Source organism: Eublepharis macularius, chromosome 14, assembly GCF_028583425.1.
Source record: "Eublepharis macularius isolate TG4126 chromosome 14, MPM_Emac_v1.0, whole genome shotgun sequence".
Lineage (NCBI taxonomy): Eukaryota > Metazoa > Chordata > Lepidosauria > Squamata > Eublepharidae > Eublepharis > Eublepharis macularius.
Genome location: NC_072803.1, coordinates 1,132,122 through 1,159,852, shown reverse-complemented (window position 1 = coordinate 1,159,852; position 27,731 = coordinate 1,132,122). Strand labels below are relative to the sequence as shown.

General features: G+C 47.5%; 1 protein-coding gene across 2 annotated transcripts in view; it reads right to left on the bottom strand.

Annotated features, from left to right (window-relative positions):
* SIK3 (SIK family kinase 3) overlaps nucleotides 1-23,277 on the bottom strand; it is a 105,374-nt gene extending 82,097 nt beyond the window's left edge. For both annotated transcript variants that reach the window (XM_054997843.1, XM_054997844.1), the window contains exon 1: nucleotides 23,153-23,277. The gene's annotated coding sequence lies outside the window, so the exon portion shown is untranslated. The remainder of the gene's footprint in view (nucleotides 1-23,152) is intronic.
* Between the last annotated feature and the right edge of the window lie 4,454 nt (nucleotides 23,278-27,731).

Genomic DNA, 27,731 nt, shown 5'->3' with positions numbered 1-27,731 from the left:
AAAGGTCTTACTTGTAATTGAGAGAAATTAATATCAAAAGCAGGCAAGCTGTGTGTGAAGCCTGAGAGAAGATCCATGTGACTGGGTTTAAGAAACTTTTAGAACTGAGAACTACTCTTTAGTTTTAGAAATAATATGAAACCGATACGCTTCTTATAAAAATGAACGTTTACTTTGTTTTTTTAATATCCCGGAGCATCTGTCATGCCTCAATCCCATTCCCTTCCTCAGGGCCACGTAGTACCACAAAAAAGCCTGACCCTTGGGCACGTTACTAAAGGGGAAATTTAAGTTATTCTGGAATTTAATTCCTGGTGGCAGCAATCTACCAAGAGGGGGCAAGAATAAAAAAGCTTAAAGACCAAATCTACCCACAGAAAGAAAGGGGTTGTAACAGTGGTGTATAAATTGAATGTTTGTTGTTGTTGCTGTTGTTTGTTGTTGTTGTTAATCCAGAACACATAGCCAATCAGCAGAAGACTTCTTAGCCTGCCACAAGTACTAGACCCGTAACTCAACAGCCTTACACGAGGCACAGTGACAAAAATGTGCCACCTGCAGATAAGCCAATCTGCAGGAATTTCAGATATTTCTGTTCTTCACTCATTCACTGACTCCTTGACTGCAAGCAACCTTGTTTTCCAGAAACAGCCAAACAAGCAGGAAGCCTAGCCACGGAGGCTGCACCCTAGAAAGCCATACCTCCACACCAATTTCGCAAAGATGGCCTGAAATTTGTTTCTCTTCATCCCATGTTTGAGAGGTTAGTAAATTACTAGCCACTTGGACAGATAAAGTCTGTTAGCAGCCCACATGTTCAACTGGCAGATAACTTCTGATCTCCACCAGGGTGAATATATCAACACCACTCTCAACAAAGGCAGGCAACTCTGTCCAAGCTTCATCAATAAGGGCATTTAAAGAAGTTCCTGAAGGACAATGGAAATTGCCACCAACACCAGTGGAACCACCCTCAGTCCTACCCCCTCTTCCCACAACAAAAACTGTTGTGTCACAGAAAGAATCTTCTTGGCAGGATACTTTACGGGAGCTACCAGATTAACCAGTATAACCTCAGCACTGCCCACCCACCTGTCCACCAGCAAAAATTCCAGAGCTGCCATCCCTGGTGCTCCACCTTGACATGGAGTTGAGCCTCATAGCTACACACGGCCTACGTCAGTTAGTCCCAGGCTTCCGCAAGGCCAACCCACTATTATTCAGCCCTCACTTCTACTGGACTAATCCCCGTTTATTAGCATTGTGTGTGTCACCCTCTCTGGTATATCTGGAGACTGTCAGGGCCCTTTCAAGCTGGCAGGAGGAAGAAGCAACCAGGTCGGATCCAAAATGATCCTTTCTTACCCTGTCACTGGATACGAAGGTTGAATCGGGGGCTTCTTTATTCTGTGATGCAATTCTTTATCATCAAAATGTATTTGCAAGATAAAGACCCTTTATGTGTTGTGTGTTATGTGCTGTCAAGTTGCCTCTGACCTATGGTGACCCTATGAATGAAAGACCTCCAAAACATCCTATCGTTAACAGACTGGTTCAGATCTTACAAACTGGAGGACATGTCTTCTTTTATTGAGCCAAACCGTATAGTTTTGGGCCTTCATCTTTTCCTAGCATTCCAGAGACTCTTGTCTTCTCATGGTGTGACCAAAGTACAATAAGCCTCAGTTTTATCATTTTAACTTCTAGGGAGAATTCAGGCTTGATTTAATCTAGTACCCACTTACTGGTCTTTTTGGCTGTCTATGCTATCTGCAAAACTCTCCTCCAGCACCACATTTCAAATGAATCAATTTTTTCCCTGTCCACTTTCTTCATCGTCCAACTTTCACATCCATACATAGTGAATACCATAGTTTGGATTATCTTGATCTTGGTCCCCAGAGAGACATCTTTATCTTTAAGGATCTTTTCTAGTTCCCTCACAGCTGCTCTTCCAAGTTTCAACCTTCTGATTTCTTGGTTGCAGTCTCCCTTTTGGTTGATAATTGAGCCAAGGAATAGAAAATCTTGAACAATTTCAATTCCCGCATTGTCAACTTTAACATTGTGTAATTCCCCAGTAGCCATTACTTTAGTCTTCTTGATGTTTAGCTTTAATTCTGCTTTGGCACTTTCTCCTTTAACCTTCATCAGTAGTTGTTTCAAGTCTTCACTAAAGATCCTTTATAAAGAACCCTTATAGAGTAGTTAGTAATGGGTTCCATTCCAAGTTTTTCTGTTGCCCATAGCATGTGCCAATATTACCCTCTCTCACCTCTACTGTTTGACCTGGCTCTAGAGTCCTTGGCACTGAATTCAAGCTCATGTTGTATGCATATGATGCATTGATTCTGCTGTTCGATCCTGAGCAATTTTCACCAGAATAAATTAACATTATCAATGAATTTGGGAAGATATCAGGATACTGCATTAAATCTCATGTCTTCTCTTGGGAGGACCAGTTTCATCTGATATCCACAGCCTCTGGCCCTTTGATGTTGAGTCTGCAAATATCTCGACCTTGGTTCAAGCAAATATGAAGTGGATTCTGGAACAGCTTTCCCAAGATCTTGATAGATGGGCCTCTTTTATTACGAGAGTCTGGGGTAGAATTAACATACTTAAAATAAATGCTATTCTGCACATCATTCATATCCTGAGACAGCTTCCAGTACATATCCCCCAAAGAGTTTTTGCAAAAATGTATTCCCTGTTTTGTAAATTTATTTGTGGTCCCTCAGGGTGGCGTAGAAAAAGCTTCCGCTAACAGCAGAAGAAGGCTTTAATCTCCCTAACCTGTGCCTGGATCACTTGCCCTTCCTGCTCTGCAAGGTGAAATGCTGGATCCTCCCTCCTGAGCAGGAAACACCTAAGCGGGCTCACCTGGAAACAGCCCAGCTCCATGCCTTACCTAAGAGGCTCTACCCACTCAAGTCATCCCCAGGTCTATTCTCCTGTAGCTGAGGCTGCCAGGCTGGCCAGGCAAACGGTGGGCACTCAGCAGGCCTTTGACCCTTTCACGCACAAGGAACTAACTACCTGGGGAAATCCTAAGATTAAGATAGGGAACACTGAGTGCTGGTGGCCTAATGTTCTTATCTCCGTTGATTGGACCAAATGATTATTTCGAACCCTTCAACACTCTGTGCACAGCATTTAATCTGTCAGCTACAGCTAGTTGGCAATACGTTCCGTTAAAACAGCCTGAACTCTGTTTTTGGTCCTGAAGTTTTGCCGCTTCAGAGCCCCCTCCCCCCAGCAATGCTTTCTCTACTCCGATCCTCAAGAATGGTCCCAAGACATACTATCATTATATACAATCTTCAAAGAAGCCAAACAAAACACAATTTAGACTGCACATATTCCTAACTGAATACCCAATCCAATTGTCCCAATGATAAAATGCATGTAAATCCATTAAATCTTCTACCTTTGATTTGTGTCTAAGGTTTATACATTTTTTTAAAAAACTTAGTAAGTAAACTGGTATCCTGCTAGATTTAGCCACCTTGGTCTTGCTGAGAGTGTAACTGCTGGCACTGTCAAAATTCCTACTGCCAATCTTGTCCACACAGTATGGAGGTGCTGCACAATTGCACATTTCTGGCAATACATTACATCTCAAATTAATCTTAAATTGTTTACCAAATTATGCCTCACAGCTAATAATCTAATGCTAGGCTACATGCCATCTCTATGGGCACTTCCCAAATATCAAGAGCTGTGGATTCAAAAGGCCAAGCAAATTATCTTGCAGCCCTGGCTTATACGGAATCAGGATGTTAACTGGAGTGGGTCACAGGGAACACATCACCCCGGTCTTGGCTCATCTACAATGGCTCCCAATCTGTTTCCAGGCCCAATTCAAGGTGCTGTTGCTGACCTTTAAAGCCCTATATGGCTTGGGACCAACATACCTCAAGGGCCGCCTAAACTCTTCTGAGCCTTCCCATCCGCCGCCATCATCTTCAGAGGCTCTGTTTCCTCAGCACCTGCCTTCACGGGGGGCTGGTGCCTTCGTGATCAGTTGCCTGTTGCCTGCTCGGTGAACAGGCAATGAATGCAAACCTCGTGTGCTGTCCTCAGAACCTGGCAGGCCCAGAGGCATTCGGGCGAAGCCACCATCTGTTTATCAGGCAAAGAGCAAACTCGTCTGCCTTAAATAATCTGGACCTAGCCTACAACACGTAGTTTCCTCTGATCTAACTGCTGCTTAAATGCCTTCTATTATTCTACACATGGTCAAAACCCTTTTCTTCATTGACAGAATAGGCCAAGGCTCCCCTGCAATATACAAACTTAGCCAACGTTCTCCATTATGTGGCTTCAAGGTTCCCCACCTCAAAAGCTGAGGACAGGCCAGTATTTCATGAGAAACCTGACAATGTACATGAAATGCACCCGGCACTTTTAACTCTCACAACAAAAGGGTCTCTACAATCTGAAATGTGTTCTGTTTGCTGCTCTCTGCACACATTCCATTTTCAGTCACTGGGTTTTGATTACAGAAGACTAAAATTACCGTGATACACTTGAGATGAGTTGGCCTGCAAAGGCTGTTCAGAACTTCCAACTGATACTGCTGACTGGGCTAGACATCGGGAATATGTTTCCCCCAAAGCCTTCAGAGGTCACCTTTTCTGTAGTGACTCTGGTTGACTGACCAGCCAACAAAAATGCACTTCGTTATCATTCTGCAGGCAGACAGTGAAGTCAGAACAGCACCCCTGAGCTCTCAAGCAGAGAAGGGTCTTTCTGAAGAACTCCTCCCAGGGATCCAATGATGGGAGGTGCCAGGGGTGGAAATTGGGACTCTCTCCTTGCAACACTTGTTCTCTAACACGGAGCCACAGACCCCACTGAGCCACTTCGTCGGTTATCTTAACAGACAAGCATGATAAAAATCCTTCATCGAGGTGAAAGCAACACAGCAAAAGGAAGATGCATTATAATTATCTTGGCAATGGTGCAAGTCTCCCGATCTATCTAATGCCCTCAGTATTGCTATAATTGCATTTGTCTTCTCATTCTCCCCCCACTCCACTTTTCCCCCTTGTTACACCAGTTCAGTATCATCTTGTGATCAATCGCCATTGCTAGGTCTTTCTTCCCCTGTAACTTGTAGCCAGTGACTCTTAAGAATGAAGAAGATACCTGTTGGGCTCCCAAATGCATGGCCCCAAACTTTTTTTGTTGAAAGTGTAGTAGGGGGACACTAGGAAGAGCCTAAAATCATGTGGACTGTACCAAAACAGAACATTTAGAGAAGTTCCTCAGGAACGGGAGGGAAGGGGACATCACCTTCAGCCCAATCCTGCGCAAGCTGATCCAGAAGCAAGTTTACTGGATTCAGTGGGGCTTGCTCCCAAGCAGGCGCTCTCAAGATGAAAACCGTATGACGCCCTCAGTCATGCAGCACAAAATGACTGCCACACAGCCTGCTCTGGGTAATGAAGTGTAACTAATTACATATTTTGGCAAAGACTTCATCAGCTCCGCAGCATCTTCAGACCCCAGGTCAGGATGGGCTCTGAAGACATTCAAAAGTTGGCTGGAGCAGAGACGGGATCCCCAGCGGACACAAGTGAGTACACCGCCTCAAGTATACCAGTTACTTCCATCAGTACAGCAATCGTACAAGCAAGCCACTCAACCAGCCTCCTTCTCTCCCTATCTGGGGCCAGGATACAACACACACCAGTAGACTAATGAAGTCCAAAGGCAGCTGAAGGGCCAGAGGAAAGGATACAAAGGAACCTTAATACCAACCAACTGCGAACTCCAGGTAGTAGCTCATCTGACTACCATATTAGTGAGTGACCTATCCATAACTTTACAAGAGCAATGTGTGGAACACTGAAAAAGCAGAGAAAACTTTCATCTGGAAAGGAGAGAACAGCCAGTATTATTTATACATCTGAAGCACATCAAGTTTGACTGTCAGGGTGAAGCCCTCTTTACTGAGGTCAGCGCACGTGTGTGTGCATGTGCATGTATACACACTCACATGCAATGCAACTGAAGGCTAACCAGGATTTGTGTCTTCACCCAACATTATCTTTTTTTAAGCAGCACATCTGGCTTCAGCGCCTAAACAAAGCATGACTCATTCCATCAAGCCCAGAGTGCCTTTAAGTGCCAACTTCAGAGTCTGAGATGTCAGGAGGAGAGTTTCCCTCTTGAATGCTAAGAGAACACTCTCAATCAGCAGCACTTGCTAGGAATGAGGGCAGCCCCACTGGTAGGAGGAGGCAATTCTAGAGTGTACTCACAAAGTACCGAGAGAGCAGTCTTCAGCCATGACTTTCGACGCAACTCGTTAAAGACGAGAACCAGGCCGCACTGCTCAATATCCTTCTAGAAGGCACTGGCCAGATGAAGCTGTCTTAAACACAGCCAAACCACTGGCTCATTTTATTTATTTTTTAAAAAATTTGGAGCACAACAAAAGCTTGCTCTGCACGGCTAGTAAGTTTCCCTAGCCAGGTAGCATGCTGCTTTAATGACACATTCGATGTGAATAGGTGTAATCAAGCCATTCGGGGCTGCAGTCCTGCAAGGAAATGATGTGGGTTCCACCAGAACTTGCATTTCTGTGATTCATGATGTTCTGCCTAGAAGCAGAACAAAAATTTCCCAATAAAATGTACAGGATTTTTTTAAAAAACGTATTGACAAATCTTTCAACTCAGCCATAACATCTTCGTTTTTCACACACCCCTTTCCCCAAAATTGTAAAAATCACAGCTAGGTAAGCAGCCTTTGGGAGATCGTGGCTGTCCGCACCCCATCAGTCCAGAAAATGCAACTTACAAAGGCTCAGGAACAGGGCGTTTTCAGCAATGGCACCACCATTAAAAGGGGAAGTCAGAGGCTGACAGAGCTCAAAGAGGACAGCTTAGGAATACTTGCAGTCCCACTGTTGGCTAATGCACTGGGTCATCATTTATTTTTCGAGATTACTACTGCTGCTTGGGGGAGGCTTTTTTCAAGCTTTCTTACTGAATCCTAAGTAAACCAAGTAATACTTTCGGGGGGGGGGGGCAGGATGCTCACACACACACACCTGTTTATATCTTCTGCTCCTGCCACACTCACACTGCTTCACTAGCAGATAAATGAACATATTCCATGTCGCAGAGTGGCATTCCAAAGCCCTTGCCCACACATCCTCAGGGACTGTGTGGGAAGAGAACCACACCCACAAAGTCTGGGGAAAGTCTTCTGGGTAGAAACAGCTGTTAGGAACAGACAGTCAGATACAGTAAGCAGTACATGTTTTGACTCCCTAGAAGCTGCCCAAGAGTTCTCTCAATTGAACATTCAAAGGCAAGCTGAGAGAAGCCAACCCCCTCCCACTACAAACAAAGGCTTCCTCGCTATCATACTTTGATATTTATACTAGGGATGTGCGACTGGATGTATCAGTTCAAATATATACCCCAAACATAGAAACGCAGAGCTGGGAGAGACCCTAAGAGTCATCTAGTTCAGCCCCCTTTATAACACAGGAAATACCTTATCAATATTTCCAGGGATCTGAAGCGGAATTCAGGCAGTCATGGAGTAGAGGCTCTTGCGTCAACTCAGCTCCAGGTCAGGAAAGGCCAAGGTGACCTGGACTCAAATCAAGATGACCGGGAGAGAAGAGAGGAACTGGCCAATCGTAGCAAGCACAGAGATGTGAACAAGCACACCAAAGCCACTTTGGGCCATGGAAGACTGGCAAGCGGCTCTTATAGGCAGGGCTTCCTACTCTCCTGAGGGAAACAGATGCTGCAGCTTGCAAAAGAAGGGGGACGATCTCAAGGCATGGGAGAGCTCAATTATACAAATGAGGCGGACGGTCCTTGACAGCTGAACACCGAGAGAGACAAAGGCAGCCACTAGCCCCGTGGAACCTGCCATGTGCTATACACCCCTGGCGTGGCAAGGAGTACATGAAGCACAGTTCCGACCACCCACAAGCAGCACAGGAACAGACTTGGTCTTTCCATTTAGGCCAGAGCACTTTGTCACACTGCTGTTCTCCCCTTCCAAGAGCAGTTTCCAAATATCTTCCTTTTTCATGAAGGATGGCGAGGTGTCCTACGCCAGGAATGCTTCGGGCATAAGCACAACTATCAATGGCCATTTGCCCGTTCCGCCATGGTTAAAGTATGGGACTAGGATCCGGGAGGCTCAGGTTCAAAGCCCCACTCTGCCATGGGGGTGTGGGAGTGTGCTAAGCCAGTCATCGACTCTCTGCCTAACCTGCCTGATAGGGTTACTGCAAGGATAAAATGGAAAAGAGGAGAGCCAAGTAAGCTGCACTGGGTCCTCCCTGGTAAGAAAGGCAAAGGATAAACGAAATAGAGCATGAGTGAAGCCTCACATTAATGTCTCAAAAGGTTAACCTAGTGGGCGGGTAGAGTAGTCCCCATTTTTGTGACCTATGGTACTATATTCTGTGGGCTTGTTTCCAGCCCACCTTTGGCCACGGTCCTAGATTAGTTTCAGGTGGGTAGCCACGTGGTTCTGCAACAGAACAGCAAAATCTGAGTAGAGCAGCTCCTTAAAGACCACCGAGATGTTCAGGGCAGAAGCTTCCAAGAGTCAGAGCTCCCCAACAAAGGACTCTTGGAAGGTGCTACTGGACTCGCATCCGGCCGTCCTGGATGAGCCGTTCAGTTCTTTTCCACCCCTAAACAACTTTCAATGCATCAGGAGACACAGCAGATTCATCTCCTTTGATGTCTTTCAAAAGATGAATGCGTACTTTGCTTTGTTCCCCTGATCCAGGACTCTCAGCAGCTCTCGGGAGCCTTGTCCGTATCAGCCGGGGGTTGTTATTCCTGGACTACAACGGTATCTGTTTCAGACCATAAGCCCATCTAAGCTTCCTGGAAGCCTCATCATGGAACCATTCCAGTAATCTCCCTTTTTGTTCCATGAAGCCAGGAGGGAGACACAGCCCATCACGTGTACTGCGGACCCTGCTGTTGTCAGGCTCTCCTTTCGCCTGGGTGGTTGCAGTTTTCAAACTGTGATCCGCTTCCCAGTGCAAGACCACCAGTGCACCTTTCACGGAGAGGCCATTCAGAGCTTCCAGCATCAAGCTCTGCAGTCAGGAGCCAGCAGGCCACCTGGGTGGGCCAGAGGCCCCTCTCAGCGATGGCTGCAGAGTGCCCAGCAGGGCCTAGAGAGCCTCCGGGAGCCACAGCTCGCCTCAGGACTGCCAGCCCTGCCCTGCTGCTGCCAGTAGAGGCCGGCTGTGCTGATACTCCATCCAAGGGGCTAGCGTGCAGGATCAGCGTCCGGAAGAGCCAGGTTCAAATCCTCACTCTGCCATTAAAGCTCACCGGGTGACCTCGGGCCAGCCATACACTCTCAGCCCAACCTACCCCACAGGGCTGTTGTTGGGAGGATAAAATGGGGGGGGGGGTTTGTAAGCAACTTTGAGTCTCCACTGGGGAGAAAGGCAGGGTAGGAATGAAGTAAAATTAAATAAACCAACCAAGACTGAGGAACCAGAAGCGTTCCAGGGATTTAGAGAAGCTTTCCGATGGCACACCTCTTCAGTTCTACAATCTCCGCTACATACTCAGCAGCACTCAGTGCAGCCCCAGCTTTCCAAACTCTCACAAGTCACACTCGGGAGCCCAACTGGCAGGGGGTGTGTGTCACAGCCTGGCACCCTGGCAGCAGCCATAGCCAGCCTCCTTGGCCCTTCAGCCCTCCCCCACTCACCCCAACTGACAAGCCAGACCGGCAGAATACCATTGCGTTCAAGACTCACCCCGGGCTCCTCACACCAGGGCCCCCAAAGGAGCCTCAAAAGGGCCACAGCCACAAAGGCCGCTCCAATGCCACTGCACAGCCATTCTCTCCACTGACCTTCATGCCCCTGCCCTGCTTGGCTTGGTGTAACGGGACAGTTGCCCGTGTCTAAAACCAAGTTTCAACTTGCCAGGAGAAAGATGGATCTCTCTTTGGGGAAGCCGAAAGCAGTTAGTCTTTAGACCTGTCAAACAGATAAGTTCTTTGAACCAGCTGTTTATCAGTACATTTATTTATATAGGGTTCCATATTGCTTTGCAACTCCCCATCAAACACACAGACACCAATCTAGAGTTTATTTCACTTTATTGAAAATATACCCTAGTTTTTTAATGAAGCAAGCAATCAAAATATAAATGGCTATTAATATGAATCCTATAACAACAGAACATAGAAAGGCAATAAGAAATAAGTTCACTAACATTTCTCAATAAATCCTAAGTTCAACATTGCTCAAAGTTTCTATGAAATACATAGGTAGAAATAGTTTCTCACCTAGATTCTCCCAAGAGATCTCTTAAATCAGTACCCTGCTTATTCTTTCTGTGTTTGCAATTATATACCTAATCATATGCAAATATTTAGGGTCTATTCACATGATAGCACAAACAAATATTGATTGGTTTGACACTTCACTGAATATTCATAATTTCATAGTACAGCCTTCCAATTAGTTAAAAAATTATGTCATAATCTGTACTGCAGGAAAATACTATAAATCTCTAACAAGTGTCAGGAAAAGTTAAGTTGGGCGATCACCATTGGTTGAATCTCTGATAGAAGAACACCAATCTCGGTAGAGTCCACTATTTTAATTAATTGTCAAAGGATGAAAGCACACCTGCTGAATTACCTTATACATAGAAAAAATACACTGAAAGTTCATGTAAAGTTTAAAAGTTCATCTAGAGAGTATAGAAGCTAGGCCTAGTATTGTTCAGTATTGATCATTGGCATATGATCTTAATCTATATTGGCATAACATTGGCTTTCTCCCCTCACACTCAGCGAGAGGGATTTCAAACACAGGTGGAAAAGCAGGCCTTCGTGTCACTTCAGAAGAGTGTCAACAAGCTTCCACTGGAGACACACAACTGTGGGGCACTGAAAGGACCCCTGCCGTTGACCACTGGGGCGATTCCTGTTGCTACACTGAATGAGAAATGATCGGCTGGTTTCAGACATGATCTGGAAGGAGCAGCACTCTTGCCACTGTTTCCCCATTAAGAAGAAGAATGTCTCTGTGGCACACATCCTGACAGATCCTTCAAGAGCACATAAAAAAGAAGGGTTGTTTTATCATATGTGGGGGACATGTAAGAAAGCCAAAAAGTTTCTGGTTGTAGATACAATAATTGGTTCAGAAGATTTTGAAAATTAAAATCCAGCTGAAGCCAGAGACTTTCTTGTTGGGAATGATGGACAGCCGGGAGGAAACAAGTTGTGGAATTTTATTTTTATATATGATCACGGCAGCAAGAGTACTGTATGCACAAAAATGGAAAACTCCAATATTGCTTAGAATCCAGGAATGGTGGATAAAAGTTTTGGAGTTTGCATCAATGGTAAAACTTACTTCACTAATTAGAGAAAAGACATTAGCTACATTTTCGGCTGAATGGAAACTGTTTATAGCCTTTTAACATGAAATTTGATGATATCTGGATTTATGGATTAAGAATCATGAACAATAGAAAAAAAGAGGGCTCTTATGTTTAACATAGAATAAGTGAGACTTTGAAAATGATATATATTTGTCGCGGAGAAAATCAGAACTCAATTTGTAGTTTAGGGTTTTTTCCTTTCCTTTTTTTCTCTCTTTTTCCAATCTTTTAAAGTTGTATTTTCTTTTTTATTATTAATTACTTTTCCTGTTTGTCTTTTCTTGTTTATATGTACTGTTAGTGTGGTTTTTTAGATGGTTGTGTTTTTTCCTATCTTTTATGCTTACTGTTTATTGTTTAAATAAAAAACTTACAACTGGGAAAAAAAAGATCCTTCAAGATCACAGAGTTCTAGCTTGTGAGCAGCCAACTAAGTCATGGCCAACTGGAAATCAGGATTAAGGCTTCGATTAACATACCATGTAATCTATTATGAAATGGTACCTCAAGCGAATCTAAAAAGTTTGAAAGAGGAGAGTGGTGAAGAAAACCAAGCAAAAAGGATTGGGATGCACTTAAACAGTGATCAGACAATCAATTCCTTCTCAACAGTCCATTTTACCTACCAATGGAAGCATTTCTTTTTCTACCGCTGATCAAACCCACAGCTTCTCTATGGAAGGAGAACTAATCAACCTGTAATTACCCAGGCCTTATGGATGAAGAACTTTCAGAGCATGACCTGTCTGATTTGATGGGGGCGGGAAAAAAACACATTTTCCCAACTATGTTGTAGATATTATATATCTACAAGTAGAGGATCCGCAAGGAGACAGAGGATATTGCATTTTCCCCTCATAGCAAACAGGATCTGAACCCAAATCTGCAAATCCCCCTCCCAGTCCTGCTCTAACCCTACCAGATCGATCTCTCTGCATTTATCTTGCCGTATTCCTGCCATCAGCTTCTTCCAGGGATCCTCCCACTCAAAGGGCAACGCCCAGCCAGCCAGCAACACCAGAGGAAGAGCTAGGGGCATGCTTCTGCCTCCAGTTCTGTTGGAGTTTTCAAGGGAGGTGTCTTCAGCATGGTCATGCTGGCTCTACTGGTTTCTCCTCTCCCTGAAGCTGAAACACAAAGGTATCTAGGTGGGATTTTGAAGTGATTCTCCGTGCTTATGCACATCTCATAGAGCTAGGAAAATCAGCCACCTTTCATGCAAAGCACCGCCCCCTCCCCCCTCTGCAAAGTGGCCTACTATATCACAGAGCTGGCCAAGACACAGTCCATTTACCCAAATGCCTTTCATCTTTGACCCCAGTTTAAAAGATTTCCGCCTCTGTTCAGATTTTTCCCTGCCCAGGAAGCTAACAATTTCTTCCTTTCAGATGCTTCATCCATAGCAGCTAAGCAGATGAGGTACATTAACAGCAAGGCCTGTTGCGGGCAGAGAGAGAGCTCAATCTGCCCCATGGGGCATCTGCCAGCTTTCCTCCTTTGACTGCAACAGGAAGTTCACTGCCAACACAACTCTCTCTGCCTCCACCCCCACCCCCAAGTTGTTAGCTAGAAGTCAGACGTTGAATATTCATTGCTGCTAAAGGGTTTTCCATAAGGAACAGAGCATCAGGGTGGGGGGCAGGGGATACTTTATAGTATATAATCCTGCTTATTGTTAAGTCCCACCAAGTTCAAAGGGACTGACCTGGAAGTATGCCCAGAACAGCTAATACACAATGCAACTGTGGCTGCAACATTTAAGACAGCAAACCCTGGGCTCTCTTTTCTTATTTCATTTATGGTCCACCTTTCCCACTGACACTCAAGGCATATTACAAAATCTTATCAAAATATGCAATAAAAACATGCACCATTTCAATGAAGCTGTCTACAACCCTCCGGACATTAAAACTGCAACCCCGTCCCCATGCCATGCAGCCCTGGCATAAGAGTTTAGTACTTTGGGAAACCAGTAAATGTCCAACTACTGGGTCAATAACATGTGTGCCTTTCCCTGACAAGCTGCTGGCAACAGTAATTTGTTTCATTTAGGGACTCATGGACTTCTTTTGAGCTCACGTGGGATCTTTCACGTGACACAGACATGGTGAACTGGACTCATTCTTCCCTGCTTGCTATACCTGAAGGCCCTGAAACAGAGAGGAGTGACTTCCCCCATCTCCAGGAGGCCAGAAGCGACAGGAGGACATGAAGCCAGGTACTCCTCTCGGGCAGCGTCCCCTGGCTCCATCGTCAGGGACTTTGCATTTACCAATCACGTGCCTCCCGAATGCCTTGTGAGGAGGCAGGCACAAAGGACAGGGTTTTTTTCCAAGGGGGGCACCTCCACTAAGAATGCCTTCTGAGCCATGATCAGTCTGCCGTTTTCTCTGCTAAATCTAATACGTCAGGTCAAAACATTTGTTCTGACCCATCCAGTGGGTCTCTGCAGGTACCACCCTGCATGTGGGCACAAACAGCGGCCTGTACGCGAGCATTCTCTGGGCTGGCCCCCACCTTAAGGCATGGCCTGCCTGAGGAGGGCAGGAAAGCTCCCTCTCGCCTCCCTTTCTGCATACGGTGCAAAGCTGACTTATTCAAGAGGGCTTTTTACTCAGATAGGAGGGCTGTACATCAGTAAAGGGACAGGGATTATAGACTTTTATTATGTACTGTCTGTAAGTATGATCCTACCGGGTAATTTCTATGCTGTTGAATCTGTCAGGCTTAGCATTGCTTATGCTCTGTTTCAGCATTTCTTCAACGCCGTACTGGGTTTCTGCTTGTTTCAAACCTTCGCAAATTTGCATGTATACGCCTTAGCACATTGGGGGTTTTCTGAAATGTCTTTGAAACGGAGTGTTCTGGTCCATAGTGTATCATCAGCCTTGCATCTCAGTGAGAAAGGCAAGCCGTAAGTAAAAGTAACACTAACAACCACACTATGCGACCATTGCACTATGGCAGTCATTCACAACTGGGCTTTCCAGTACGGACAAGACAATCCAGTTGGAAATGACTGCTATAATACAATACCCAGTGATGTGCTGATGCAGCCCTGGCCGTTCACTCCACTGTATAACTACTATGACCCAACTGACTTGTGTTTATCTGCTGCCGATGTTTTTATTAAATGCATTTCACCCTACTTTGTTGCACTTTTATGCGCAGGAACGGCTGCTGCTGCTGCTGCTGCTGCTGCTCTCGTGGCAATAGTTTCAGGTGGGTGGCTGCGATGGTCTGGGAACCCTTCAGAGTCATTCAGGTGCTCCTGGACTCCAGCGCTGTTTTTTTGCTGCACTCACTGTTTTTTTGATTGGTCACCAGTTACTACTTATACTTATTTGTACAATTTAAGTGCTTTTTACCTGCATGCCACCTTGAGAGATTTAGCAGAAAGGTGATGCAAAAATACCTTAAAGTTCAAACAAGAACACAAAGCCCCTTACATATACCCCAGTTCCAAGAATCTTTTGACATTATACTTTGACAGAGCAATTATACATTAAGCCGTGTCTTGATTTGCTTCACACACACCCTAACCCCATGGCAAGCTCTGTGTGGCTTATGGAGTGATGGAGCTTCTGCTAGAGCAGTGGCCTGGTTGAGAGTCCTTGTTTTCCATTTATATTCCATTAAAGACTAGCAAAATAATATCCAAGGGTTTACACCCCACAAGTGCTCAAAGCACTCGGCGCACACAGTATCTCAGCTATCCCCCTCTACCAGCATGGAAGTTGTTCTCTTAGAATTCACTGAAGCAGACAGAGACCAAGGCAGTAGCTTATGTAAGCAGCTCTGCTGAGGTCATAACTAAGCTAAAAATTGAACAGATCTTCCCAGCTCATCCCCCATCCTCACAACTACCATGTGCTCACCAACAGCGCCTGCTGAGCAGCGCCATCTTGTACACCTGCCAAGAGTGTCCACCTATTAAGCAAGAACAGACCGGATCTCTTCTTGCCTGAGCAGAGCAGGCTCCAGGGAGAATTAGCCCCAGTTAAGCACCTCTTGACATTCTGCTTATACACAGCGATTACGAAGCGTATCAGATCCTCCTTTGCCCAAAGAAGTTATCAGAGGGACTAAAACCAAGCCTAGTTAAACTTTCAGGAAGAGCTAGGGACAGACTGAATAACGGCAGGCTTAATCCTCAGTTACTTTTGTCCTTACACACTTTGAGGACAGTGGTAGAAACACATCTGGTCAACACAGAACATTCTGAAAATACGTCCAGGCTGCAGCAAATTAGCAAAGAGGCTTTCCCAACGGACGGCCTTTAAAACCTGAAGATACTGCTGTCAAAAGACGTTCCTGGAAAACAGAGGATTATCTTAGAGCTGATAGAAAGGGGAAATAAGTTCAGAGATGGAGATGGCTGAGCCATGAGATTTTCACAAGTAACTGTTGTACCACAACTTCCCATGCAACATCAGAAGGATGAAGACAAAGAAAGAACAAGAGGCAAGGACAACTTTGCCTCTTCAGTCTTCAGTAATTTCTCCCCCCACCCCTGACATTTTAAATTTTACTTTAGAGAAAAACACAGCAGAAAATACCTGAAGTCGAGTAAAATCCAAGATACCAGCCAAGACAGCTGTAAATATCTGAATTCCACATCGCAATTCTGATGTAAAAGTCTGAAACATCTGAAAACAAAAACTCCTGCTGCTGCCAGCGGGCCAACTATGCCCAACTGCAGCCAGAATGCAGGCAAACTGCTGATATGCAGCGGAGAGACTGAAGCCACTTTTTATTCGACATGTTCTCCGAAGCCAGATAACCATCCTTACAGGGGAAGACCATGGTCCCAGAGCCAGCAGACGACCAATTCTGGACCACAGAGAGAGCGGGACTGGCAGCTAGCCATCTTTTATTTAAAAACACAGACTCCTCCCCCCCGCCCCCCCCGCCCCCCGAGCATCCACCTACTACATAAAAGGCAAGCTGTACTGGCCACGACTCACTTCCCATCCTCACACAGGTGCACGGCCGAGGACTCTGGCCACAAGGCCGCTGTGAAGGGCCCACTTGCTGCCAGGAGGGGGCCCGCTGAACCGACAGCACCCTCCAGGCCACTGCAAAGCATCCTCTTGCCACCAGGAGGGGGCCTGAGGAATCAGTTTTCTAGAGCTCCTTGTATTTTTTTCATACAACAAGCGTTGTTTCTAGTCTTGGAATATTCCTCAGCCACCTGCTAGCAGCACAAGTGGCCAATCCCATGCACAATGCCCACTGCATTCTGCCCAGAGAGCCTAGCTGACACTCAAAGGAGATTCTTTGGATGTGTGCTATAGGCTGATCATCCCACAGAGCACACAGAGCATGGAAGCCCCGCTTAACTAAGGCAGCAGCATTACTTCCTCTCCCTAGGCGTATGTGCAGCGACTCTCGGTATAGGACCCTTGAGAACTAAGGTGGCCGAGCAAACAGAGTTCAGAGAAACATTTCACATGGTAACTTTTGGAAAACGAGTCTCACTTACATGTCAGCCACTGGCAAGTATAGTGGAGAAGGGCACTCTGAGATGTTTGGGTACTCTCCTAAACATAATCTCTGGATGGCTGAGATACATGTTTTCCTTCCGCCTCCCATGGGGAAGGAGTGCTCACTGTCCTCTTTGAAGAATTCTCAAGCTAACCTTGATTCACAGAGTATGAATTCACAGATTGCGCCTTGCCAGAAAAGAAGTCCTCCTTGGGAAACACTGCTCCCAGGCAGAGCATAGCCCACGGGGCCCAGATGGCAGAAGGAGCGGAGCCTCAAGCAGCAGACAGAAGACAGGCACAGGTTGACATCCTCCTCCCCCCCCCCCGCCCCCAAGGTGGTCTGGGTCTAGAAATACAGTGCCCTCCCCCCACCCAAAAAAAAACTAGGGTGGGTCCTGAGTGTTCTTCTCTTCTTCAAATAAAAGGAACCTTCATGCTAAGTCCAATGTTGAATTTTCCCTTGGAGATGAGGACAATCAGACGTTTTGGATATTACTCAGCAGTGCATCCAAAATGGAGGGGGGGGGGAGTCCACTCCCCAAAAGCTGTGCCAAGGCAGCAGAGCCCATGTTCTACTGCCTGGTGAGCATGCAGGCCAATGCCAATGTGGTAGCCTCACGGCTGCCAGAGACCAAAGCACTGAAGGCTGCAGAGGCGGCCACCTTCCTACTGAACGTGCTGCAATGCCTGCTGGCGCGTGCAAACTTTGGGAAGAAGACACTCGAGCAATGCCCTCCGCAATCGATCTGCTCAGAGGGGCCTTGGGCAACTTTTGGCCATTTAGAGAAAACTGATGTTCAAGACAGTTTCTGGATGAGACCAGGCACTCTTAACATGACCCAGAGAGCAACGTGCCCCCCACCCCCCCACCATACAGCCAGACTGGCATCAGTAGAAAACTGTAGCAGTCTGCATTTCTGGAGACATGAATAAGCTTGCCTTGGAAGAGAAGAGTTTCTTTCACCCATCATTTGATGTCCTGCTTCATTTGCCAATTGGCTGTTTATCCGGCTTTCATCCAAAGCTATTTGCTTTCGGTAGGACAGAAGCATCCAAAGGACTAGGTCACCTCTGAGTGTTGCTCATGGTACCATAAAAGATGGCCCAGATCATTAGGCCCTATAATTGGGCTGGGGACATCAGGTTCATTGAGCATGCTGTCTGAACCTTACGCTCCACCACAGTTCATCTGAACAAGGCCTTCTACAGATACCAGCCTGCACATGGGCAAAATCAACGGCTGCCGTACACGTGCCTTCTTGGTGGTGGCCCCCTTATGAAATGGCCTACCTGAAGAAGTGAGGAAAGCTCCCGCTCTCTTGGCTTTCCACACACTAGAAAAACTGAATTATTCAGGAGGGGTTTTTTTACAGGCAATAGAGCTGTGCTGTAAAGAACTGATTCGGAGAGAAGCTCTGGAAAAGGCACAGGGACTACAGGCTATGTAGACTATACTACTGCATACTGCCTGTTGGTGCAGAGATGCTCCTACTGGGTGGTTTCCACTTTGTTTAATATGGTATGTTCAAATTACTTACGTTTGTTTTCAACAATGTTTCATCTCTCTATTCAAATGGATCCTTCCGTATTCCTGTATTTGAATGGCTGCATCTTTTCAAATTTCTGCAATGCATACCCTATTGTACTGTTTATTGAATAACCCAGAATAACCCAGCCGGTGATCACATTGACTTACACTATGTAATCCCACCCACCCCCCAGTCGCAGTGAGAAAGGCAAAATATAAAATAAATACATTCATCTGCATAACGTTCCGTCCATTCTTGGAGGTTTTTCCTAGAGAGAAATCTATGATTGCCCTGAGGTAGAGGAATGACTTTGGGCTTGAACTTGTCAGATCTTAGAAGCTAAGCAGGGTCGTTCGTCCTTGGTTAGTACTTGAATGGGAGACCACCAAGGAAGTCCAGGGTCACTGCACAGAGGCAGGCAATGGCAAATCACCTTCGTCTGTCTCTTGCCTTGAAAAGCCTACAGGGTGGGCATATAACAGCTGCAATTTGATAGCACTTTACACACACACACTTTCCTTCCTTTAGTTACTCATTAAAAAAAAACCCTTATTGGAAAATGGGATAGTTCAGGAGAGAATTTTTATAAAGGAAATAGGGATATATGATAATGGAACCATTCAGGAAGGTGCTTTATTAAAGCAAATGCGACGTGACTGAACGATTCTACTGTGTATAGCATTCTCTGTTGTATATATTATTGTGTTCTCACTACATCATTTTCTACTCCTGTGTACTACCCGTTGCTTCAAGTACGATCCAACTGGATAGTTTTATGTTGTTAAATGGCACTCCTAGTATGGCTCGTGATCTCAGCATTTCTTTAACTCTGTATCGGTTTTTGCTAATGTTATATCTTTGTAAACTTGCATTTATTAACCCTATGGCATTGTTTATTGAAATATCCTTGATACTGACTGTACTATTCTCACATTATGTAATCCGTCTTGAGTCTCAGTGAGAAAGGCGGACTATAAATGACATAAACAAATAAAAAAATAATATTTATTCTTTGTTTCAGACTTCTGTAATCCTAGCCCTAATATATTTCTTGTAAGATGTCTTAAAACTATTTGATTGCATTGATTTACATCAGGTAATTCACCTTGAGCTTCAGTAAGAGGTGGGCTATAAATATAATGTAAGTAAATAAATACTTATCTCATAGGTCATGGCATATTCTCATACATGAATGACATTCCCACCGACAACCTTCTCCTTAAGCTGTTCCCCCTTAGGACTGTCCATACAACAACAGTCGGGTCGCGAGTTTTCTCTTCAGTGAGTCTAGTCCTTTGGAACAGCCTGCCAGAGTGGCTGCGCAGAGAGCTTTCGTGGGCTACATCTGGGAAGGCATGCAAAATAGTTCTAGCAGATTTGGCTGTGTTTATTTTGCAATTCTTTGTAACTTGCAGCAGCACTGTGGGCCACCTGATGGGATGTAAACATTTTAAACTAATAAATGTTTTAGAAGTAATAGTTGTTCAGATTCCAGGGAGCACAGTTAAAAGTCGGGATGTATTTAACACAACCTTTCCCCTCAAAAGAGCACCTATGGAATCAGTGAGCAAATTTTGTTTTATTTTTACTTCATTTAATACTCTGCCTTTCTCCCCAACGGGGACCCAAATCCTGTGAGGCAGGCTAGGCTCTGTGTCTGTCTGTCTGTCTGTGTGTGTGTCTGTCTGTGTCTGTGTGTGTCTGTGTGTGTGTGTGTGAGAGAGAGAGAGAGAGAGAGACTAGCCCAAGGTCACCCAGCCAGCTTCCATGGCAGAGAAGGGATTTGAACCCGGGTCTCCTGGATCCGAGCCCCTCATTCTAGCCACTACACACCCCTGCCTCTTCAGGCTCATAACCACCCTCCTTCCCACAGCCCTTTTCAGCCTCCTCCTAAGCAGAATCCAACTGCAGAAATATCAGGAATAGAAGCTCCAAGAATGCTACTGTAGCTTTCCCAGGGATGCCAGAGAAATGTCCCACAAGGCTCTTTACTAAAAACTGGGGGAGACAGGGTACACAGCCCAGTTGGGCAGGAGCGGTACCTTCTCGGGCAGCAAGACTGACAGGGCACCCAGATGGAACGAGCACTACTCTGCCATGGTCAGAGAGAACACCCCCCACCTTCTAACCCCTGGCATCCAGGCAAGTCACAGTGCTGTAGTTATGCTGAGCCTCAGGTAGTCACTGCTCCCAGCCACTAGCCCTTCCCTTTACCAAAAAAAGAGTCCTCAGGTCTCCAAAACACAGACGGCCATCTCTCTCAAATACCAAGTGAACTCACAGGGATGCATTTCCCAGCTCGAGCAACAGCAGACTACTTGCGGCATTTTGGCCTCAGAGGTTCTGTGTGGGCCAAAAAGCCACATGTGCCAGCAGTCACCAGCTGTGAAGAGTCAGCAGAAAAACAACTGCACTGTCCTCATGATCAACGCAAAGCCGGAACATCCCCAGTGCAAGGGATCCAGGAAACCAAGTGGAGAGTGTGGGGCTAGACTCTGTCCCTTGCCTTTGGCAAGTCAGTCACTTTCAGCTACAATTACAGACAGGTTTTTTTTTTAAAAAAACACACACACAACTGGCCAGTCATAGTTTATATAAGGGCACAACTGTGACTTGTTTCACAGCATTCTCCTGGCAGGTCCCCTCGATTCTGTCAGGGTTCCCCTCTGCATATTGTACAATCGATAGCCCAAAGGGTTGCCTTGTTCAGGAGGGGAGGAAAAGAAACCCAGGATTTATCAAGTGAGCCCCCACCTGTCCTTCAAAGGACACCAGGCTGAAAAGCCTCAGCATTACTGTGCATGGCATTTCTACATCCACAAATGCATCTGCTATGCCTGCTTCCCATATTGACTTCTGCCAGAATCATGGGGTGGGCAAAGTCAACATGAAACCTCTTGACTACAGATGAAAACTGAGGCTGAACATGAGCAAGGCCAATGTCACACACACACACACACACACACACAGAAAGCCAAAGGGCAAGGAGCTGCAGTCCATGCAGAAAGAGATGGCAAACACACTATTGCTGCCAAAAAGCCCACGCTGGAACACAGCTGAGCTTAGAAAGTAAGAACTCGATGGCTGCTGATAAGCAGCTCCTGCCCGAAGAAGGAAGCAGATGAGGCTCTGACCTCAGAGCTGCGCAACTGAAGCACTGCCTTCTCCCTAATACACTCACAAATCCCCCTCCTCCTGCAGACACACTGCCTGGTTAAAGGAGATGGAGTTTTACTAAGAGCAGGACTGACAACAGCAGTCCTAGAAGGATTTGGAGTTACAGGAGATGCACAGGACTGCCTGTCAGAGAGGAAAGAGAGAATTTTTCCTCCTCCTTGTACAACATCAGGATGGCAATGTGGGAAATGAGGTGAAAACACAGTAAAGAGAAAAGGAAGGACAACCTGTGGGATGACACCGCCTCACAGAACCAACCTCGATTACTGACTAGCTAACAGTTTTCTTGACATGAAAAAAGTTACAGGACCCAACCCAAGCTATATGGGTGCACACACACACACACACGCACACCATTTTTATCTCACAAACAGTTGTTTACAGAATGCAAACTGTGACTCTGAATTTTTAAAGAGAAGACTGAAGCTCTGGCTCAGCTTTGAAACAGCAAAAGCAGTGTAATAAAGCCCCCCAGAATGATTTGCAGACCAGTTCTTAGAAGTAACTTTGACAGCCACAGGCTCAAACATATTCCTCAAAGGTATGGAAACTGGAAAGAAGCAGCTGAGAGAGAAGCAAGTGGCTCTTCACCATTACCAAAGAGCACAAAATCCTCGTTCGTGGAAAGAACTCGTAGCACCCTTTGCGGTCTCCAGGCTTGGGACGACCACTTCGTTGGGTTCCCCTTGGGCTTCTCACCGCGTCCTCCAAATAAAATTATGGGCTGCAGCTGCTTTACCCAAAGACAACAGGCTGACAACTCTCTTAGTCCCAGCGACTGACTGTAGGATGGCTCTGCTTCCCCATGACTGCACCCAAGAGCAGCCCCTGAACCTGGGAGCTCTCTCTTCCCACACCGCATCTGTCCGCTCCCGCGGCCTCCAGAGAATCCCCGGCACAGCCAGGCTGGCCTTCCCGAGGAGGGAGAGCGCCCAGCCCCCGGCGCCGGCCACTTCGGCGCTGGCCCCCTCCTCGACGCGGGAAGTCTTCGGGGGGACTGTGCGAACAATCGGGCATTTGTCTCCAGGCAGGCCGGCAGGCAGCCATTTCGGAGGCACTGCAATAAACAGCCCAGAGGGAAGGCCCGAAAGGGAAGCCAGGCCGGGGAGGAAGCCAGGGGCCAGGCCTGCTTCTCGGCAGCTCCCAGAGGCCCCCCGCGCCCCTGACTGACGGCGGCCGTCGCGGGAGCAGGGCCGAGTCTGGGCTGCGGGAAGCGCCGCGGAGCCCGGCCCCCGGGGACGACGCAGCCCTGGCAGGACGAGGCCTTGGCAGGGCGGGACCCCCCGGCCCAGGAGCCGGCCGGCCTGCCCCGCCCGAGGGCACCGAGCGGCAGCCACCCCGGAGGCGCCCCTCGCCACGCAGCGCCGGCCGGCCGGCTGGCCGCCCTCTGGCTGCTGCCCGGTGGAGCTGAGCCTGGCCGAGGCGCCTCCCCGGAGGGCCCCCCGGCATGGCGCGGCGCGGCGCCTCGCTCGTCCCCCGCCACGGGCCCGCTCAGAGCAGCCTCCCCGTCCCGTCCCGTCGCGGCGGCGCTCACCTTGGCGCGCGTGACGAGGTGCGTGGCCAGCTTGACGACGGCGAAGTTGCCCTTGCCGATGGTGCGCTCCACCTCGTAGTAGCCGATGCGCGCCGGGCCGGGCGGGCGGGCGGCGGGCGGCGGGGCGGCCCCGGGCGGGGCCGGGGGCAGGCGCGGGCCGGGCGGCGCGGAGGCCGAGGGGGGCCCCGTCGCCGCCGCCGCCGCTGCAGCCGCCGCCATCTTGTTGCGAGGAGCAGCCGCCCCTCCCCCGCGCCCGGGGCTGCGGCACCGCGTGAGCTCATCCGCACGGGGGCGGAGCCGCAGCCGCCGCCATGGCAACCGGCGGGGGCGGGGCGCGCGACCCTGCGACGCCGCCGTGACGCACGAGGCGGCCGCGCGCCCATTGGCCGGCGGGGAGGGGAAGCGCCGGCGCCGACGGGCTGCCGGAAGGGACGAACCCACCACGCGCCTCTCTGCGCAGGCGCCCCGGCGGCCGGAAGGGACGCGGCCGCGCTGAGGAGCTGCCGGGGGCGGGCAGAGCCCCCCCGGGGAGCCCGGCCGGAGCAGCGTGGCGGCCTGCGGGCCCGTCGGCTCCACGGAACTCCTCGTCAGGCTGGGGAGTGCGGGAAAGCCTGCCCGGGCCCGAAGCGCCGCCCTTGCCCCCTGCAGCCTTTCCCGAGGCAGTCCCGCTCGCCTCGCAGGCCCAGCCCGTGACCCGGGAGTGCTTTCCCGGAGAAGCCTCCAGGAGACAGCCGCGCTCTGCCGGCTCGACTTCCGCCGCTGCCGGGAGCTCAGCCAGTTTGCCTGGGGAAGCCCTCGGCCCAGCTCCACCGCGCTCTTGCGGGCGTAGGAATACCCCGCTCTGACGGGATCGCTCGTCCGTCTGGAAGAGCGGGGTAGACGCGCGGCTGCTGTTCTTGGTGTTCAGGAAAGGCCAACGCCGGGGAGCCCCTGGCCCTGCTCTTTCCCGGCTCCCCTGCCTGCGATCCCGTGCCGTGAAACGGCAGAGATCCCAGACAGCAAAGCGACTGCTCTGCCCCTGAGCTGTGGCTTCCAGTTGCCCGAGTCCGGGCACGTTCCCAAGATCACTTAAGAAGACGGCTGCGTCTGGGCCTGAATCATCCAGTTGGACTCGCATCTTTCCAAGCAATGATTGTGGCTACAGAACACAGGGAGGTGCAGACACCTTAGTCGGCACTGAGTCACACAGGTGGCAAGGGAAGGACCCTCGTGTGACCGCGCTCGCTTTACAAACGCTGCTTCCTGGAGTCTCTTACAGGAGGACCCTCAAGGGTAGGGAGAGGCAATGTTAGCTTGGAAGCCGCGTTTAACAGCAGAGCCGTCTGTGTCAATTTCACCTCTCTACAGGAGGGTATCTTAAAAAGCCAGAGCAGAACTCTTTCCTCCGAGGGGTTGTTAATATCATCTTTGCCTCCCAAGGCTCTGTCAATTTCACCATCCTTTCAAATGAGGACTTTGGCTTTTTTTTTTAAAAGGAAATCGCTAGATTGCTATAGCATTTTAGTAATCTCTTGTTATGAGCTACTTCTTCTCAGATTTTTTTTTTTAAAAATGGGTGTCTAGCCTTTCTTGTTGCAGAGTTTTAAGGGAAACGTGTTGACTGAATTTATGCTGCAAAGAAAGATACATGTTTCTTTTTAAAATTAAAGCTCAGGAACTAGTACTATTAAGTTAGATTGTTACACTGTTGCAGTGATCTAGCAATTCCCAGTCTTTTTAAAGCCCTCCAGTATAGTGAGGGAGATGGCTGTAGGGGCTGAGGCAAGGAAACAGATATGCATGGGACCTGCAAAAAAAGCACACTTTCCTATCCACATGGCATATAAAGTCACAAAGATCTTACCAAAAACTTTGTATCAAACCAGATTTGGGAGATTGCAACAAAGCAGTTGGAAACACAGAAGCTGAAGGAACAGCGGATGATATCGTGTAGACACTCCTGGAAACAGTATTGCTGTAAGGAAGCTGAGATGGAGCAAAGCATCCATGTGGAAACAACCAAACACACATTCTGCTTCCCCCGCCCCCATTCAGTCCTCTTTGTAAAGAGGCAAAAGTATCAGCAAAGCTCATGGTTTGCCATCTCCTCAGATTGCTGCCCATGCCTTTCCCCCTATTCCTGCTGTTCCTGTCCAAGCCAGCCACTTATTCACATGGTTACCCAGATGGGACTAACCAGGCGGAAAGACCGCTACGCTTCTGTTCTTGTTTTAGAACTTGCTCCCAGGCTGGACTGGCCCCAAGGCCGTTTTATTCACTCATAAACCATCATCATGAATGATTAGTTTGACCCTATGGGAGGGGGTATCTGTGGGTTATGGAGGAAGGAATGCAGGTGGCAGCTGAAGGGAAAGACTCAGGACAGTAGCTGTCCATGGCTGATGCAGAGAGCAAGAGAGGCGGCAAAGCCAAATGTCCTCCTCACGTTCCTGGCTCAGGCAAGGAGCTCAAAGCGCTGACCTCGTCATTCCTAAGTGGATTTTGCTCCAAATAGAGGCCATTTACTTGCACCTTTCCTTAACATGGTTTTTTTCACAGAACTTTGTCGCAGAGGTTGCCCAGGGAAACAGTGGCATCAGCCTCAAGTGGTCCCACTGTTGCCAATGGCAACTCTTGAACTTAAGCTGCCCTGAAAATAAGAGACAGGTGTACTTTAGCTGCTTACTGGGAAAGAAATGAGTGACACAGACTTGGTTTCTTGCTTTAAACATCTGATCTTACTTGGGGGAGAAACTTTTGGAATTATTCAGGAACAGGCCCTTTCAGACTGCCACACAGCTCCATGCGTTGCTATGGCTTAGGAGTGCCTGCCCTGGAATCCTTTATCTGCAGGGCCATCCTCTTTCTTCCTTTGACTACTCTCTGCCTTAGCTCAGCATGCTCTGCAGGGATCCCTGAACAAGGGGCAGAGGGGCAACCAACAGATGCCTTGCCAGCCTGCATTTTGCCTTTACGTATTTGGTGTGCGGGAAAAGAGGGACCATAAAAGAGGGAGCTTCTTCTGACAAAGGGAGAAGGGGTCTTGGGCCTCCAGGCCAGTTGGATGCAAAGGCAGTATCAATCCTGAGAACTTTGAGGGAGATACAGAAGTTCAGTCCTGCTTGGGGAGAATTGTAAATCTCCTTAGGGAAACGCGGCATTCAATGAAATAAATTTGTGCAGAACAGAACAGGTTAACTGAGGAAAAGAAGATGCTGGCTTGGAATTCTGCCTTCTTACTGGAGACGGCCAACTCCTTGGAGCCCTGCAGTGTGGAGCGGAGAGAGTCGAGGAGCTTGGAACATCTTCCTGATCGTTCGAGTGTGTCAGGGAGGGGCCTCAGAAAGAGGTGTTCCCTTGACTCCTTTCACCCAAGAGATCTTAAGCAAAGGGCATGGCCACTGCATGGGCCCTGCTTTTGAAGTCTCAACTATGTTTTAGGATGTCAAAACAAAATCTGTAAAAGTGCAGATAGGGAAGGTTTGGTAACTCAGTTCGACTAACATGATCATTTAAGACAGCCACTTCTGTTGGGGAAGGATCAATTTATTTATTTACGTTATTCATAGTCCAGCATTCTGAGACTCATGGCAGATTACAGTGTGAGTCAATAACATCAATTTCAAAGACATTTCAATAAACAATGTAATAGGGTATATATATAAACATGCACATATATATACATATATGCACGTTTGCTAAGATTTAAAACTAGCAAAATTCTAATACAGATTGGAAGAAATGCTGAAACAGAGGATAAGCATTTCAAAGACTGACATATTAAACAACATAGGAACAATCCAGTAGGGTCATACTTATGCTCATCTGAACAGGGTCTCGCAGGTGCCAGGCTACACGCGGGTGAAATCAACAGCAGCCTGTACATGGGCTTTCTCTGTCATGGCCCCTACCCTGTAGAATGGCCTGCCTGAGGTCAGGAGAGCCCCCACTCTCCTGGCTTTCCACAAAAGATGCAAAACTGAATTATTCAAAAAGGGCAGGCATTTCCATACAGTGTCAAAACCGTTTCCATATAAGCAATGTCATAGGGTAAATGAATACAAGTTTATAAAGACAGTATTAGCAAGGATCTAATATTGGGTTGAAGAATTGCTGAAACAGAACATAATCAATTCTAGGACTAACATTAAACAACATAAAGCACAGGTAGTATATAGCAGTACATATGTAAAGCAACAGATAAAATGTAAGGCAACAGAGTGGTGAAATCGTGGTTCCTAACTAGGGTTGCCAGTCTCCAGGTGGTGTAGTGTACCAAAAGAAGAGGCTGCCCCAAGAAATAAGTCCAAAATGCTGCAATCACAATCCCCAGGGACAATAACCGCTGAACTCTTATAGAGTTATAAACTCAAAATAAATTAATAAAATGCTCACTAAGACTTGTGTCAGTACAATCAGCTTGTTTCACAGATGTTCACTTCCTCAGGGGCCACCATGTAATCCACCAGTACAATAAATTTTTTAAATTTCCAATATATCGAATCAAAGACCGTTCTTGAGTACATAGAGCTAAGAGCACCTGAGATTTTTTGATTCGATATATTGGAAATTTAAAAAAATTATTGTACTGGTAGATTAC